This window comes from Microcaecilia unicolor, chromosome 2 (assembly GCF_901765095.1).
Source record: "Microcaecilia unicolor chromosome 2, aMicUni1.1, whole genome shotgun sequence".
Classification (NCBI taxonomy): domain Eukaryota; kingdom Metazoa; phylum Chordata; class Amphibia; order Gymnophiona; family Siphonopidae; genus Microcaecilia; species Microcaecilia unicolor.
The window spans coordinates 178707394-178722531 of NC_044032.1; the positions used below are offsets into that span (position 1 = coordinate 178707394).

Genomic DNA, 15138 nt, shown 5'->3' on the forward strand with positions numbered 1-15138 from the left:
ACTAAGATCAGTTTGCTATCTGCTGGATTATGATGCAATTTGTTCCCTGTTCTATGCCTTTCTTCGTGCTAGGTATGACTATTGTAATGTTATCTATGCAGGGATTGCTAAATATAACCTTAAAAGATTACAGACGTTGCAAAACACTGCAGCCCATATATTCTGCTGGGCATCCCATTTCGATCATGCCTCACCCCTCCTTCAGCAGCCCATTGATTTTAGGGTCATCAGCATTGCCATACTGGGACAGACCAAAAGTCCATCAGGCCCAGTATCCTGTTTCCAGCAGTGGCTAATCCAGGTCACAAGTATCTGGTAAGATCCCAAAACAGTACAATACATGTTATTCTGCTTATCCTAGGATATAACAAAAGAGAGGGAACGAAGTACAAACTAAAGTCCAAACAAAAAAAAAACAGCACCACGGGCCTTTAAAAATGGAACACAGTTCTTTAATGAATGAGCCTTGACAAACCTTTTTTAAACCCCGCTAAGCAAACTGCTTTTACCACATTCTCTGGCAGTGAATTCCAGAGTTTAATTACACATTGAGTGAAGAAATATTTTCTCTGATTTTTAAAAAAAAAATGTACTACTTTGTAGCTTCATTGTGTGCCCTCTAGTCCTAGTATTTTTGGAAAGAGTAAACAAGCGATTCATGCCTACCCATTCCACTCCACTCCTTCTTTTATAGATCTCTATCATATCTCCCCTCAGCCATCTTTTCTCCAAGCTGTAGAGCCCTAGCTGCTTTAGCCTTTCCTAATAGGGAAGCCATCCCATTCCCTTTATCATATTTGTCGCGCTTCTCTGTACCTTTTATGATTCCACTACATCTTTTTTGAGCTACGGTGACCAGAATTACACACACTATTCAAGGTGCAGTCAAATTCAAAATCCTTACTTTAACTCGCAAGGTTCTTCACATTGGCTCCCCTGCTTAGGTTGCTTCACTGGTGATCCCGTACACACATTCTCATACCTTACGCTCACTAAAAGATAATAGACTAGTTCTCCCATACCCCTCTAAAGCTAGATGGGAATCCACAAGATCCAGTGTTTTCTACTTTATCTCACCAGCACTGTGGAACTCCACAGTGCCTTCGACTTGAAATATCTTATACGTCCTGTTGTGCACTATTAAAGACTCATCTTTTTCAACAGATGTTCCATGCATAGGCCTAGGCTGATCCTGCAATGGGAGGACAGGGTTGGGTCCAATTGTTTATGCCTGACATGTCTTGTCTCTTCCTGTTTATTTGGTCACTTGTCTTTTTCTGTGGTCTGGCTGTCTCTGTATGCAGCATGCTTTGTGATAATGCTCCCTGTATGATTGAGATAGTATTGAATGATAAGCATAGTTTTTTCTTTCCTATCTACAATTGGTGTTCCTTTTTTTTTTTTTTTTGCTTTTAATGTTTTTACTGTAAACTGCTTTAATTTGCCTGCAACGAAAGGATATAGCAAACTCAATAAACAGTGTTAACAATCTAACAGAGAGGCACGGGCAGGGACTGCACCTCACAGCCAATGCAGAGGTAGTTACCATGTGTTAATAGTTAACACAGTGGTTCCCAAATCTAGTCCTGGAGGCACCCCAGCCAGTCTGGTTTTCAGGCTTACCACAATGAATATTCATGACAGATTTGCATGCAGTTGAGGCAGTGCATCAGGAGTCTAAAAACCAATTAAACATATGGCAAGAGGAAAATTAACCTAACAATTGTTGCTTTTATAGAGCCAGATATAAATATTTTTACAAGTAAGCCATTACAAACTTTTAAATCTGTTCGTGGGTACTGCATTTTGGTGTCTGGATGTTTTTTCTATGTGGCATGCACTGGCTTCTTTTAAGGGTTTAAATTCAAAAGGAGCTGTTAATCCACAAGTGCAGAATTCAGTGCTGGTCTGAGTGTAGTATAGTTCCCCCTTAAAAAACAAAAACACCCTATACACGTTATATAGAAGCCATGTGAAGTTCAGTGCCATTTTCTTCATTCATAAGTCTTTCATATCTTGAGAACTGGGTTCAAATTTGGCTTTAATATGACAAGAGAAATAAGTTTAAATGTTGCAGCCTAACTGTTGATCCAAAACTACTATCACCATCAGCTGTGGTAGAGGAGGGAGAGGAAAGGGAAGGCCTAGGCATCTTCCTTTCAGCAGTGTGTGAGGACTCTATACATCAAAGACTTAAATGCTCTTTCTTAGAAAAAAAGAGTAACTTTTCTGAAATTCCTTTTGGTTTCATGTTAAGTAACTGAGTAAATTTAGATTAGTTGGCAGGATTGAAAAGAAGCTGTGGGGAAGTACTTCTAGATGCATATGCATAAATTTACCTCATGCCCAACGGCTGAAATTATGTATGAGCAGTACAGCTTCATCTTCACAACAGCAACCAATGGTGGTAAAGGAGAGAGAGAGTCACAGAGAGAGACTTTCGGTTTTGCTCTTACGCTTAAAAAAAAAAAAAAGGAAGCGAAAATTAGTAGAAAAATGAATAGTTTTCCTGTTTTAAGCCTAAACCCAAAATGCTCATGTCTTGGCTGAGATATTTTCTTTTCTGTTAGCATGTGTACTGCTTGATGTATGGTTTGCAGATGACTACTCTAGTAGATTAGATTATTGCAGTTCTTTATACCTGGGAATGTCAGCAGGATTCAGGCTTTGCAAGTTGTTCAGGATGCAGCAGCAAGATTAATTGGTGGTCTGAAAAGATCAGAACATGTTACACCAACTTTGAAAAATTTGCATTGGCTGCCACTGAAATATCGAGTGCTGTTTAAAGACATTAGTTTTAATCCACTGACAAGTGTTTAATATAGTACCCCAGTACTTCATGGATAGTTTATCTGTGGATCAACACAGTGGTGTGCTGGAGCCGACTCGCACCGGCTTGCGAGAGCCGTTTGTTAGTTTTTTTAAGAATTTTGGGAGCCGGTTGTTAAAGTAGCTATTTTTAACAATCGGCTCCCAAACTTTGGGCTCATACCTCCTCTTGGCATCCTCCTTCCCTGTGGCTTGGGTATCTTCTCTCCCCACCGCCTCCCACCCGATGCAGCACCTCTTCTTTTTGCAGTGATTAACTTTTTTAAAATAGTGCCAGGCCAGCACCATCAGAAAAATCAGACTGCTTCAGCCAATCCTGGGACTTTCCTTCAGCCTGACCCGCCCCTGAGGGTGGGTCAGACTGAAGGAAGGCCCCCAGGATTGGTGAACCAGCCTGCTTTTTCTGATGGTGCCGGGTGCTGGCAAGAAAAAGGTGCTGCATCGTGTGGTGGGGGGGGGGGAGGGGGCGCAAGGAGATGGAGTGATGTTAAGTTGAAACCAGTTAGATAAGTCTCTGTTATGTCTCTTCTTCAGTATCATGTCTTCTCTCGTTCTTATCCCACCATGTGCTCTCATGTCACTACTCTCTATCCTAAGAACAATTTTAGCATTCAAACTCCTAGTAGACCCACAAACCTAGGCACTTCCCCTTTGCCACTCAGGCACTGTAAGTCCTGTTTTGCAAACCCCAATACAGTTATTAGCAACATTTGAGCCAGATTGAGACTAAAAGATATATACTCACTCTCACAAATATAGCCTTAAAAAAATGAAACATTATAAAGGCAAATAGTACAGGAGCAAAGAGGCACAAGGCACACCACACTGCAGCCATCATTGCCGTACACTCAAAACAAAGCAAGCAAACCTATGAGCTGCTGCATCCGTGTTGTCATTCTTTATTGTTGGTAGCATTTTTATTTAATCTCACATATTTTCAAACATGCTGGCTTGTGTAGTATTCAGATGTACACAGAGGAAGTATAATAACGGAATAACTTTTCATAGGTAGAATAGTAACTTACTATAAATCGTAATTAGTGTGTCATTTGGAAGGGTTGGTTATAGGAACACCCTAGCACTGTTACATTCCTGCAGAGATTTTTTTTTCTCCTGGTAAAAAGGCCATTGAAACCAACATCATGTTATGAGAATCAGGTGCTCAACATTCAGAGTTTCTATCTTATATATGACACATTTATACCCCAGATTAAATATGAATTAGGTTGAAACCTGGGAGCATTTAAAATCTTTTTTTTTTTTTTGCTTTGCCTACATCAAAAGAAAAAGGTGGCATGTGGGAGCTTGCTCTTTTTGTTTTGCAGTGGTATATTATAAATTGCAGTTTCCTTTTTTTATTACTACTATTTCACAGAGAGGCTTTGAATATTGAGAGAAGGGCTTCCTTCATGCAGAAGTTCTGCTGTCCAGCATCAGTCTAAATGTGCCAGCATTGTCCAGTTCAGCACACTATTAGCCGCCACGTCCATGCAAAGTTAATTATGTTCAGTGGAAAATAAATCTGTTGGCTTAGGCTGCCTGCTATGTGACTATTTCATCATTGTTTCATTATTGCTTCACCACGTATTACATATTGTGGACATTTGCTTTATCCAGACTTTACATGCACATGGTTTTGCTTTTTAAACCCGAAGGTGAATCCTAAGGGTGGTTGAACAGTTAGGTATAAACTGTGTTTCTTATTTTACTTGTGTTGGAGAGCTTTGGGTCCTGTTGATCTGTACATCTGCTGTCTGAAATTTTGGAAGATGGAAATTAGAAAATCAAAATAAAATTTTGGATGTACTCTGTGGAAGAAGTTGTTTACGCTTGAAGTGTGTTTTATCACTGGAGTCATGTGATATAGTGCATGATTTGTGCTTTAAAGACTGCAGGAAGTTTAGGGGATTAAGGCTTGTTGAAGTACAGTATTCATGATACTTAATTGTGCTTTTGGAGGGCAATTTGCCAGCCCTCTGCACTGGTGCAAAACCAGTTGGTGTTTGTTAGCTGTAGTCCTTAAAATAGTTTTCAAATGGAAAATACTTTGAAGATTGCCCAAAGAAGGAATACTCACTAGGGCTGTGCTGAACATTCGCAAGAAGGGGGCAGACTCAAGAAAAATGTCAGGAAGTATTTTTTCACGGAGAGAGTGGTAGATACTTGGAATGCCCTCCCGCGAGAGGTGGTGGAGATGAAAATGGTAGCGGAATTCAAGCATGCGTGGGATAAACCTAAAGGAATAGATCCACAGAAGCTTAGCCGAGATTGGGAGGCAGGGCTGGTAATTGGGAAGTGGGGCTAGTGCTGGGCAAGACTTCTACGGTCTGTGTCCTGAAAATGGCAGATACAAATCAAGATAAGGTATTCACAAGAAGTAGCACATATGAGTTTATCTTGTTGGGCAGACTAGATGGACCATGCAGGTCTTTTTCTGCCGTCATCTACTATGTTACTATATGTTACTAAGTTCCAGCATGCTGTTCAGAGCAAGAAACAAGCAGTGGGGAGCGGCAGCAGTCTATTTATTTGGCTGGTGGGGCTTGGCATCCCTGCCAGCAAAGGTATGCCTAGTGTGTATGCATGGGGGGGGGGGGGGGAGGAAGAGAGGAATGCGCTCCCCGCTCACCCCCCACCCCAGTTGAAGGACTAGATACACCCGGAGAGAGAGAGCCTGTTAAAAATTTCCCAGCACACCACTGGATCAACCAAATTGAGCATTACGATCTTAAGTGTGTGTCGCTACATGTCAACATTCTGATACACGCAATTGATCTTTCTCTATTGCAGGAGTGAATTTATAGAGCCATTTGCCTCATTATTTAAGACTTTGTCCCAGTAAGCAACAGTTTTAAGAAACCTTTGAAGACTCTTTATTTTTGTAAAAGCTTTTATGGAAGATTGACTTGATCTTATGTACTTGTGTAGTTCTCTATGCAGTATCTTTTGTATTTTTGAATGATAGTTATTCTGTTATCTTGTTTTTATGATTTTATGAATGTTTTATTGTAACCTGCTTTGATATTAAAGGGGACATAAATGTGAAAAATCAATCACATGAAGATATTTTAATGATATTTATTTTAGCTCCATTAATACAGGGCCTACCAAAGAACCTGGATTCCATATAGATATTAGAGTAAAATGTATGCTGTTCTGAGTAGGGTAGTTTTTTGTTGTTTTGATTTACAAAATTGGGGTAGTTTGGAAATGTTAAATTTAAAAAAGACGTGTTTTGAGATTCCAATCAGTATCACTCCAAGAGCTCCAATCACAATTGGTATTACCATCAAAATTTTTTTTCTCCAAATATCTTTCCACTTAATGATATGTTTTCAGGTTCAGGTTGCATTTATTTGATATACCGCTAAGGAAATACATCATAGCAATGTACAATGTCAGGCTTATATTCGGAAAACCGAGATTCGAAAGCGCCAAACCCCTTCGAGAAAAACTGCATTGGCTTCTAATCAAAGAATGTGTTGCATTTAAAATCTGCACCCTGGTCCATAAAATTATATACGGTGAAGCCCCGAGTTACATGACAGACCTTATAGACCTACCAACCAGAAACACAACAAGATCCGCATGAACATACCTTAATCTCCACCACCCAAGCTGCAAAGGTCTCAGATACAAATCAACCTATGCATCCAGCTTCTCCTATATAAGCACACAATTATGGAACGCATTACTGACCGCCGTGAAAACAACATATGACCACCTAAGCTTCCGGAAATTACTGAAAACCAACCTGTTCAAAAAGGCATACCCTAACAATCCAACTTAAACACCTGAACCCTGCAACATAACGAAACCAAAGCTCATAGTGGACCTAACTTAACCTCCTCCTTATGATTTCCCAATGTGTCTGTCACACATGAACTTTTACTCTACTACTGTATCACCTTGTATTTGTTCTACCGAAACTGGGGATCGCCACTAAGGTACTATGTAAGTCACATTGAGGCTGCAAATAGGTGGGAAAATGTGGGATACAAATGTAATAAATAAACATTAGAAGAGACATAAAGAAAGAAACTACAAATATTGATGACAGCCATAGCAGAAATGTTTCCAGTTGTTTTTTTTTTCATCAGTTCTTCTATCACCAGGTATTGCCACATCTATAAGCCATATTTTGTTTTTTATAATTGTGATGTCAGGAGTGTTGTGCTTTAGGTGGACGCCCTTTTTAAGTATCCCGATGCTGCACGGTGAGAGCCTGTTCTATAACAGCAACTGGACATCAGATTCTATTAAAGAATACTAGTGTAACCCAGCATCAGTTCACCTAACATTAACGTGCTTGCAGTTACACCAGCCATAATATTCTGTAAATCACACATGAAGTGGCAGCTGTTGAATGCCACCTTTGCATTTACACCCTATGCCACTTATGCACACTCTTACAGAATAGTGCTTAACCCATTAGTGCCCAATGTTTCCATAATAAAACATATAGGAACATCAGGCACTAATGGGTTAAGGGCCCTTTTACTAAAGCTTGGCACGCGCTAATGGACATCAGCCTGTGCCTAGTGCCATGTGGCTCATAGGTATAAAATGGAATGCTGTAGTGTGTTCAAAGCTTTAGTAAAAGGGCCCCTTAGTCACTTTGCTGTGAAAAATTGCAGGAAGACCTTAGGAAATTGGAAGACTGGGCATCCAAATGGCAGGTAACATTTATTGTGGAACAAATGCAAAGTGATGCTAGGGTCAGTCCAGCTTGGGGGTCAGTTGAAGAAAATCCTCTAGGTGTCGTCGTAGATAGTACGCTGAAATCTTCTGCTCGGTGTGCGGTGGCAGCCAAAAAAGCAAACGGGATGCTAGGAATTATTAGGAAAGGGATGGTAAATAAGACCGAAAATACTATAATGCCTCTGTATCGCTCCATGGTGTGGCTTCACCTTGAGTATTGCGTCAACGTATCTCATATAGCAGAATTAGAAAAGGTTCAAAGAAGAGCAACCAAAATGATAGAGGGGATGGAACTCATCTCATATGAGGAAAGACTAAAGAAGTTAGGGCTCTTCACTTTGGAAAACAGATGGATAAGAGGAGATATGATCCAGGTCTACAAAATCCTGAGTGGTGTAGAATGAGTAGAAGTATAGAAACTAGGGGACTCTCAAGGAAGTTACATGGAAATACTTTTAAAATAAATAGGAATATTTTTTCACTCAACGAATAGTTAAGCTCTGGAACTCTTTGTCAGAGGATGTGGTAAAGTGGTTAGCATATCTCGGTTTAAAAAAGGTTTGGACAAGTTCCTGGAGGAAAAGTCCATAGTCTGCTGTTGAGGCAGACATGGGGAAGCTGCTGTTTACCCTGGGATTGGTAGCATGGAATTTTGCCACAATCTGGGTTTCTGCCAGGTACTTGTGACCTGGATTGGCCACTGTTGGAAGCAGGACACTGGGCTAGATGGACCATTAGTCTGACCCAGTATGGCTATTCTTATGTTCTAAAGTGCTGGTATTCTGTACATTCATACATGTATGTGGCGCTTAAATTTGGGCACCCAGTTATAGAATTGCCCTTTAAGTGTCAATTTGTATTTTAAAACCCCACAAGATCTTGATTTGCTCATTTTCTTTATCATCATCTTTATTTGAAATGCCATTAAATCAATAAAAACATCTAAGCAGTTTATAATTTTAAAATATTAGGTAAAGAATGGGGTAGACAAGGACAGCGAAAACGCATAAGATAACATAAGCATTGCCATACTGGGACAAGCCGAAGGTCCACCAGTATCCTGTTTACAAAAGTAGCCAAGTACTTGGCAATATTCCAAAAAAGTGACCTGAAGTACCTGGCAAGATCCCAAAAAAGTAAAACAGATTTAATGCTGCTTATCCTAGAAATAAGCAGTGGATTTTCCCAAATCCATCTTAATGATGGCTTGTGGAATTTTCTTTCAGGAAATTATCCAAACATTTTTAAACCCTGCTCAGCTAACTGCTTTTACCATATTCTCGGCAATGAATTCCAGAGTTTAATTACACACTGAGTGAAGAAATATTTTCTACGGTTTGTTTAAAATTACTACTTAGTAGCTTAAGTGCTCCCTTGTCCTGTATTTTTGAAAAGCATAAACAAGCGATTGACGTCTACCTGTTCCATTCCGCTCAGGTCACATAGTTCCTCTTTTCAACATGCATCACTTTACATTTGCGCACATTAAACATCATCTGCCATTTGGATGCCCAGTCTGGTAAGGTCCTCCTTGCAATTTTTCACAATCCTCTTGCTATTTAGCAATTTTTAATATCTTTGTGTCATCGTTAAATTTAAATACCTTACTTATGGTACAATAAAAATCAATAAAAGAAGTAAAAGCAAATCCTGAAACTATAGTATAATGAATACTGAGCAAGAAAAAGTAGGGCATACAAAACATAAGACTTGTGAAAGTGCAAGGAAAGGGGGTTGCCAGTAGTAATCCCCACAGGAACAGGTTCAAAAATAAACAGGTTAATCAAGAAGAAACTTCAAGAAAATAAATTGCTTTTGAAGCAGATATAAATTTATTATAAGAGGTCTCAGAGCGATTCTATAATGGAAGCTCATTCCGTAACACAGGCACTGCAGCCTGAAATCCAGGCAAATCTGCAGATGTGAAGGAATTGCTGAGAGGATCAAAGCGATTGAGAGGGGGTATATAGTATAAGGGAATTATAATGAAAAAGGGAAATACCAGAGTATACAGTAGGCAAGAAAAAAGTATATATGGAATACGAAACATGACAGGGAGCCAGTGTTTCTTGGATAATAGAGGTGTGACCCTATCGTATTTTTTTTCTCTTCAAAGAAAGGAGGAGTGGCCTAGTGGTTAGAGTGGTGGACTTTGGTCCTGAGGAACTGAGTTCGATTCCCACTTCAGGCACAGGCAGCTCCTTGTGACTCTGGGCAAGTCACTTAACCCTCCATTGCCCCAGGTACAAATAAGTACCTGTATACAATATGTAAGCCGCATTGAGCCTGCCATGAGTGGGAAAGCACTCATGTAACAAAAAAAAATTAATGGAAATGTTCTGAAGCTGAAGATTGTGGTAAACCATGAAGTAACAAGTTACAATAGTCTGAATGTGACAAGATGAGGGAGAGGGGATGACATTTTTATCTAGCAGTGGGTGAATGGCACGCCACTGTTGTATTGTGTAAAAAGATTTTCTTACCAGATAGAGACCTAGTGTGTAAATGCCAGCCCACTATGAGTGGAGGAGTAGCTTAATGGTTAGTGCAGTGGACTGAGAACCTGAGGAACTTTGTTTGATTCCCTCTGCAGCTCCTTGTGACCCTAGTCAAGTCAATTAACCCTTCATAAGTACATAAGTATTACCATACTGGGACAGACCGAAGGTCCATCAAACCCAGCATCCTGTTTCCAACAGTGCCCAATCCAGGTCACAAATACCTGGCAAGATCCCAGAAAAGTACAAAACATTTTATGCTGCTTATCCCAGAAATAAGCAGTGGACTTTCCCCAAGTTCATTTTAGTAATGGTCTATGGACTTTTCCTTTAGGAAGACATCCAAACCTTCTTTAAACTCTGCTAAGCTACCTGCTTTTACTACATTCTCTGGCAACAAATTCCAGAGTTTAACTACACGTTGTGTGAAGAAAAATTTTCTCTGATTTGTTTTAAATTTACTACTTTGTAGCTTCATTGCGTGCCCCCTAGTCCTAGTATTTTTGGAAACAGTAAACAAACGATTCACGTCTACCCGTTCCACTCATTATTTTATAGACCTCTATCATATCTCCCCTCAGCCATCTTTTCTCTAAGCTGAAGAGCCCTTAGCCTTTCCTCATAGGGAAGTCGTTCCATACCCTTTATCATTTTCATCGACCTTCTCTGTACCTTTTCTAATTCCACTATATCGTTTTTAAGATGTGGTGACCAGAATTGAACACCATATTTACTACTACTGCTACTTATCATTTCTAGAGCGCTACTAGACCTATGCAGCGCTGTACACTTGAACATGAAGAGACAGTTCCTGCTCGACAGAGCTTACAATATAAGTAGGACAGACAAATCACCATGGAGCGATACAAAAGCATTATAACTTCCTCATTTTTGTTTTCTATTCCTTTTCTAATAGTACCTAACATTCTGTTTGGTTTCTTAGCAGCTGCCACACACTGAGCAGAGGATTTCAACGTATCATCAATGACAACGCCTAGATCTCTTTCCTGTTCGGTGATTCCTAATGTGGAACCTTGCTTTATGTAGCTATAATTCGGGCTCTTCTTTCCCAAATGCATCACTTTGCACTTGCTCACATTGGGCAACTAAATGGCAGATGATGTTTAATCTCCCAGTCTTGTAAGGTCCTCTTGTAATTTTTCACAATCATCTTGCAATTTAACAACTTTGAATAACTTTGTGTCTCAGCAAATTTAATTATCTCACTAGTTAGTCCCATCTCTAGATAATTTATAAATATGTTAAAAAGCAGCGGTCCCAGCACAGATCCCTGGAGACCCCACTATCTACCCTTCTCCATTGAGAATACTGACCATTTAACCCTACTCTTTTTTTTTTTTTTTTTTTTTTTTTAATCTTTTAACCAGTTTTAAAAGCACAATAAGATACTACCTCCTATCCCATGACTCTCCAATTTCCTCTGGAGTCTTTTATGAGGTATTTTGTCAAATGCCTTTTGAAAATCCAGATACACAATATCGACCGGCTCACTTTTATCCACATATTTGTTCACCCCTTCAAAGAAATGTAATAGATTGGTGAGGGAAGATTTCCCTTCACTAAATCCATGTTAGCTTTGTCTCATTAATCCATGCTTTTGAAAATGCTCTGATTGTGAGCCCATTAGGGACAGAAAAAGTACCTACATATAATATATGTGAACAGCTTTGGTTGTACCCACAGAAAAGCAGTATATGAAATCCATGACCCCCCCCCCAAAAAAAAAAAAATTAAAGGTAACCCCCAATATCTTGAGAGATTCCTCCATAAGAATAGGAGTACGATGTATAGAAGGAGGACCATCTTTTGAAGGAGATTGACACCATGAGAAAACCATACACTGCATTTTGATGGGTTTAATTTTAACATTCACAGACTAAAGAGTAGGGTGGGTAAGCACGTCCAAAGAACACAAGGGAAATGCGATAATGCTTATGCGTTATATTTTATTCAAAATACACCAAGAGACCCAGTGCAGCTGCTGTTGGATGCCTGCCTCGTACGTGGCGATTTTCTTTGAGAATTGAAGGTGTTTCTTCTGTCTGCACAGTGTTGTTTACCAACATCGTCCGTTTCCGTGCGTGCTGGATTGGATGTGCAATATACATTTGTGTATACACCATATTTTCAGACTCCTGAGGCAGGCACCCATGCACCAAAACACAGCAGCTGACCTTCAAGAAGCGCCTCAAGACCTTCCTTTTTGGCAGAGCATACGCCACGAGCCCTACAGGAGCCACACCCTCTTAGCCCGCAGCTCACTCTGTGCTGACTTATCACCTACCCTCTCTTCCTTTTCCTCATCAGTTCTTTCTCCCACCTGTGCCCTTGTCTACCGTACTTTGTACTATTGATGTTGTTTGCTTATTAACTATACGCCACATTGAGCCTGCCCATGGGCAGGAATATTGTGGGATATAAATGTCATAAATAAATAAATGTATTTTCAATAAAATATCACATATAAGCATCAATCATTGTTTTTCTCTCTTGTGTCCTTTGGAAAAGCCTACCCACTCTACTCTTTCAAGGCTACTTCAGGGATACATGTAGGATACTGTGAATCAACCTGAAGCAGGAGCTGGATGCCATCAGCATAAATTAAAGGAAATAGAACCGAGGGATTGGGCTAGAAAATCCAGGTGTGAAGCAGGGCTGCTGAGAGGGGAGGCGGGGGGGCAAAATTCCCCGGGCCTGGGCCTCCAAGGGGGGCTCGGTGCCGGGGTCTCTTTCTCTCTCCTGCTCCTGATGGGACCCGAGTGATTGCATCCCGACAAGAGCTGGAGAAAGAAAACTCTGGTGCCGGGCCCCCCTTGGAGGCTGGGGAGGACCCGGAGGAGCAGACACTGGAGGTCTTCCTCCAGCGCTGTTCTTCACTCTGCCCATTGCTTGCCAAGTGGCCGCTTTTCCCCTCAGGCTGCGCATGCTCGGTTTTGAAACCGAGTATGCGCTGAGAGTAAAAGCAGCCACAGGGGTAGGCAGTGGGCAGAGTGAAGAGCAGCGCTGGAGGAAGACCTTTTCTGCTTGCGGGGTCTCTTGATCCCCGCCAGCCAAGGTATTTGTATTGCAGCGGCAGCGATCTGTGGGGGCGGCTGCGACAGAGATCCTGGGGGGGGAGGTGGCCCTGTACTGGGTCCAGCGGCGGCGGTGGCGATGGTGGACCTGCCCCGGGGGCTGCGACAGCCCGGCTCAGTCTCTCTGCGGCCCTGGTGCAGAGGAGGGGGCTAAGAAATTATTGAAGAGGTTAGGGCGAAGTATAGATCCTTGGGGAATACCACAATGCAATGCAAAGGGACAGAGACAAAATTAGGCCAATGAACCTGAAAGGAACAGTTAGATAAATAAGATGTAGGATCTTTTTAATGGTAAGATCCCAAGTTTGCTACAGTAAAATCATACTTTTCACAGAGATTCCAGTGGATTAATTTTGCCACTCAATTATGGTGTTTATGTTCATTTTGGGTTATTTTGTTAAAGGCACTCATTACATGTTCTACAGCTTCATCTTTGGCTTTGCATAATCAGCATTTGCTGTTGTTTGGCATATTTTCAATCTTAGCTTCCACAACATTTGTTTTTAATGCTTGTTCTTGGGCTGCTAAGATCATTTCCTTCAGTTTCTTTTTTTTTTGAGTGCTCCAACTTGCAGCCCTTGCCAAGATAGGTGTTTGTCACTTTTCATCAGAACCTTTTATGTATTGTCCATAGAGTGGCTTGTCTTTCCATTTGTTGAGCCTGCAATCTACTTCTTTATATATTCAATTTTTGAGTCTGATGTTTTTAGCAGTTTTTCTTTGCAAACTTCTGTTAACCTTTCCTTTTCTTAAATGGTCATTCAGACTATGCTTTTCTTCCATAGGTTGTGTCCCTTGTAACAGGCCTGTGCCCTCTTTGATTTTTGGTATTTATGATCTATTAATGTCCCTTCCTAGGTGTGTAGGGCATGATTTAGTCAGTTTTGGGAATTTTTTTTATAGAGTTTATCTAAATCAGCTTGTGTCCATGCTACAATTCCAGCAGTATAGCTGATGACTAGAATTGCCCAAGTATTAATAGCTTTATATTACGAGTCCTCCACTTAACTTTGATGTCAAAATTTTCTGAATACATTTCATGTAGTTTGAGCTAGTGTTTACTTTGATGCATGGCTTGGTCATGCAGTTGGATCTGTCAGCTGCTTTTGATCTAGTCAATCATGATATCTTGTTAGGTAGATTATCTCAAATCGGAATCTCAGATGCAGTTTTACAGTGGATTTTTGAAGCACCGGATTTTGCAAGTAGTGTGGAATAAATCTCTCTCGATGGCTTGGAGAATGGTTTGTGGAGTCTCACAGGGCTCACCCCTTTCTCCATTTCTTTTTAATGTATACCTAAATGAATTTCAGCATATGCTTAGTTCTTTTGAAGTAATGTACTTTTGTTACGCTGCTGATATATCTCAAGTATTCCCTGTAGTGAGGAGCTTTCAGGAGACTATACTGTAGATGTCAGAGGTGTTTGATTCCATTTCATTATGGATGCTTGTAAATGGCTGGATAAAACAAATATTTTATGGGTAGCAGGCAAAGAAATTGAGTTGCCACAAGAGAAAATAAAATTAGCCTTGGTTGAACTTCCAGTTCAAATGGCTATAAAAATCTTAGGAGTAATGTTGGATGCTACTTTAACTATGGAAAACCAAGTGAATACAATTAACAAATATTTTTATAAATTGAAATTACTTCGTGGGCTTAAACCCTTTTTAAAGTCTCAATTTAAGACAACCATGCAATCTATCATACTAAGTCAGATGGATTATTGCAATATTGTTCTTTTAGGATTACCTGAAAGACAATTACACCGACTCCAAATTATACAGAATGCAGCTGTGAAACTGATTCTGGGAAGAAATTATAACGATCATGATACTCTACTGCTTATTGAATTGCATTGGTTGCTGGTAAAGGCTAGGATACGTTTTGAATTACTGTCATTTGTTTTTAAGATTCTATATGATCTAACTCCCAAATATCTTCAAGATATAATTTCCCTCCTAGGATGTTGCATTCTGCTCAGGAAGTTAGATCATTATTCCAGCGATATCAACT

The 15138-nt window shown here is 40.2% G+C and overlaps 1 protein-coding gene across 5 annotated transcripts in view; it reads left to right on the forward strand.

Annotated features, from left to right (window-relative positions):
• Positions 1 to 15138, forward strand: part of TNFAIP8 (TNF alpha induced protein 8) — a 256368-nt gene that overhangs the window by 223827 nt on the left and 17403 nt on the right. The window lies entirely within an intron of this gene.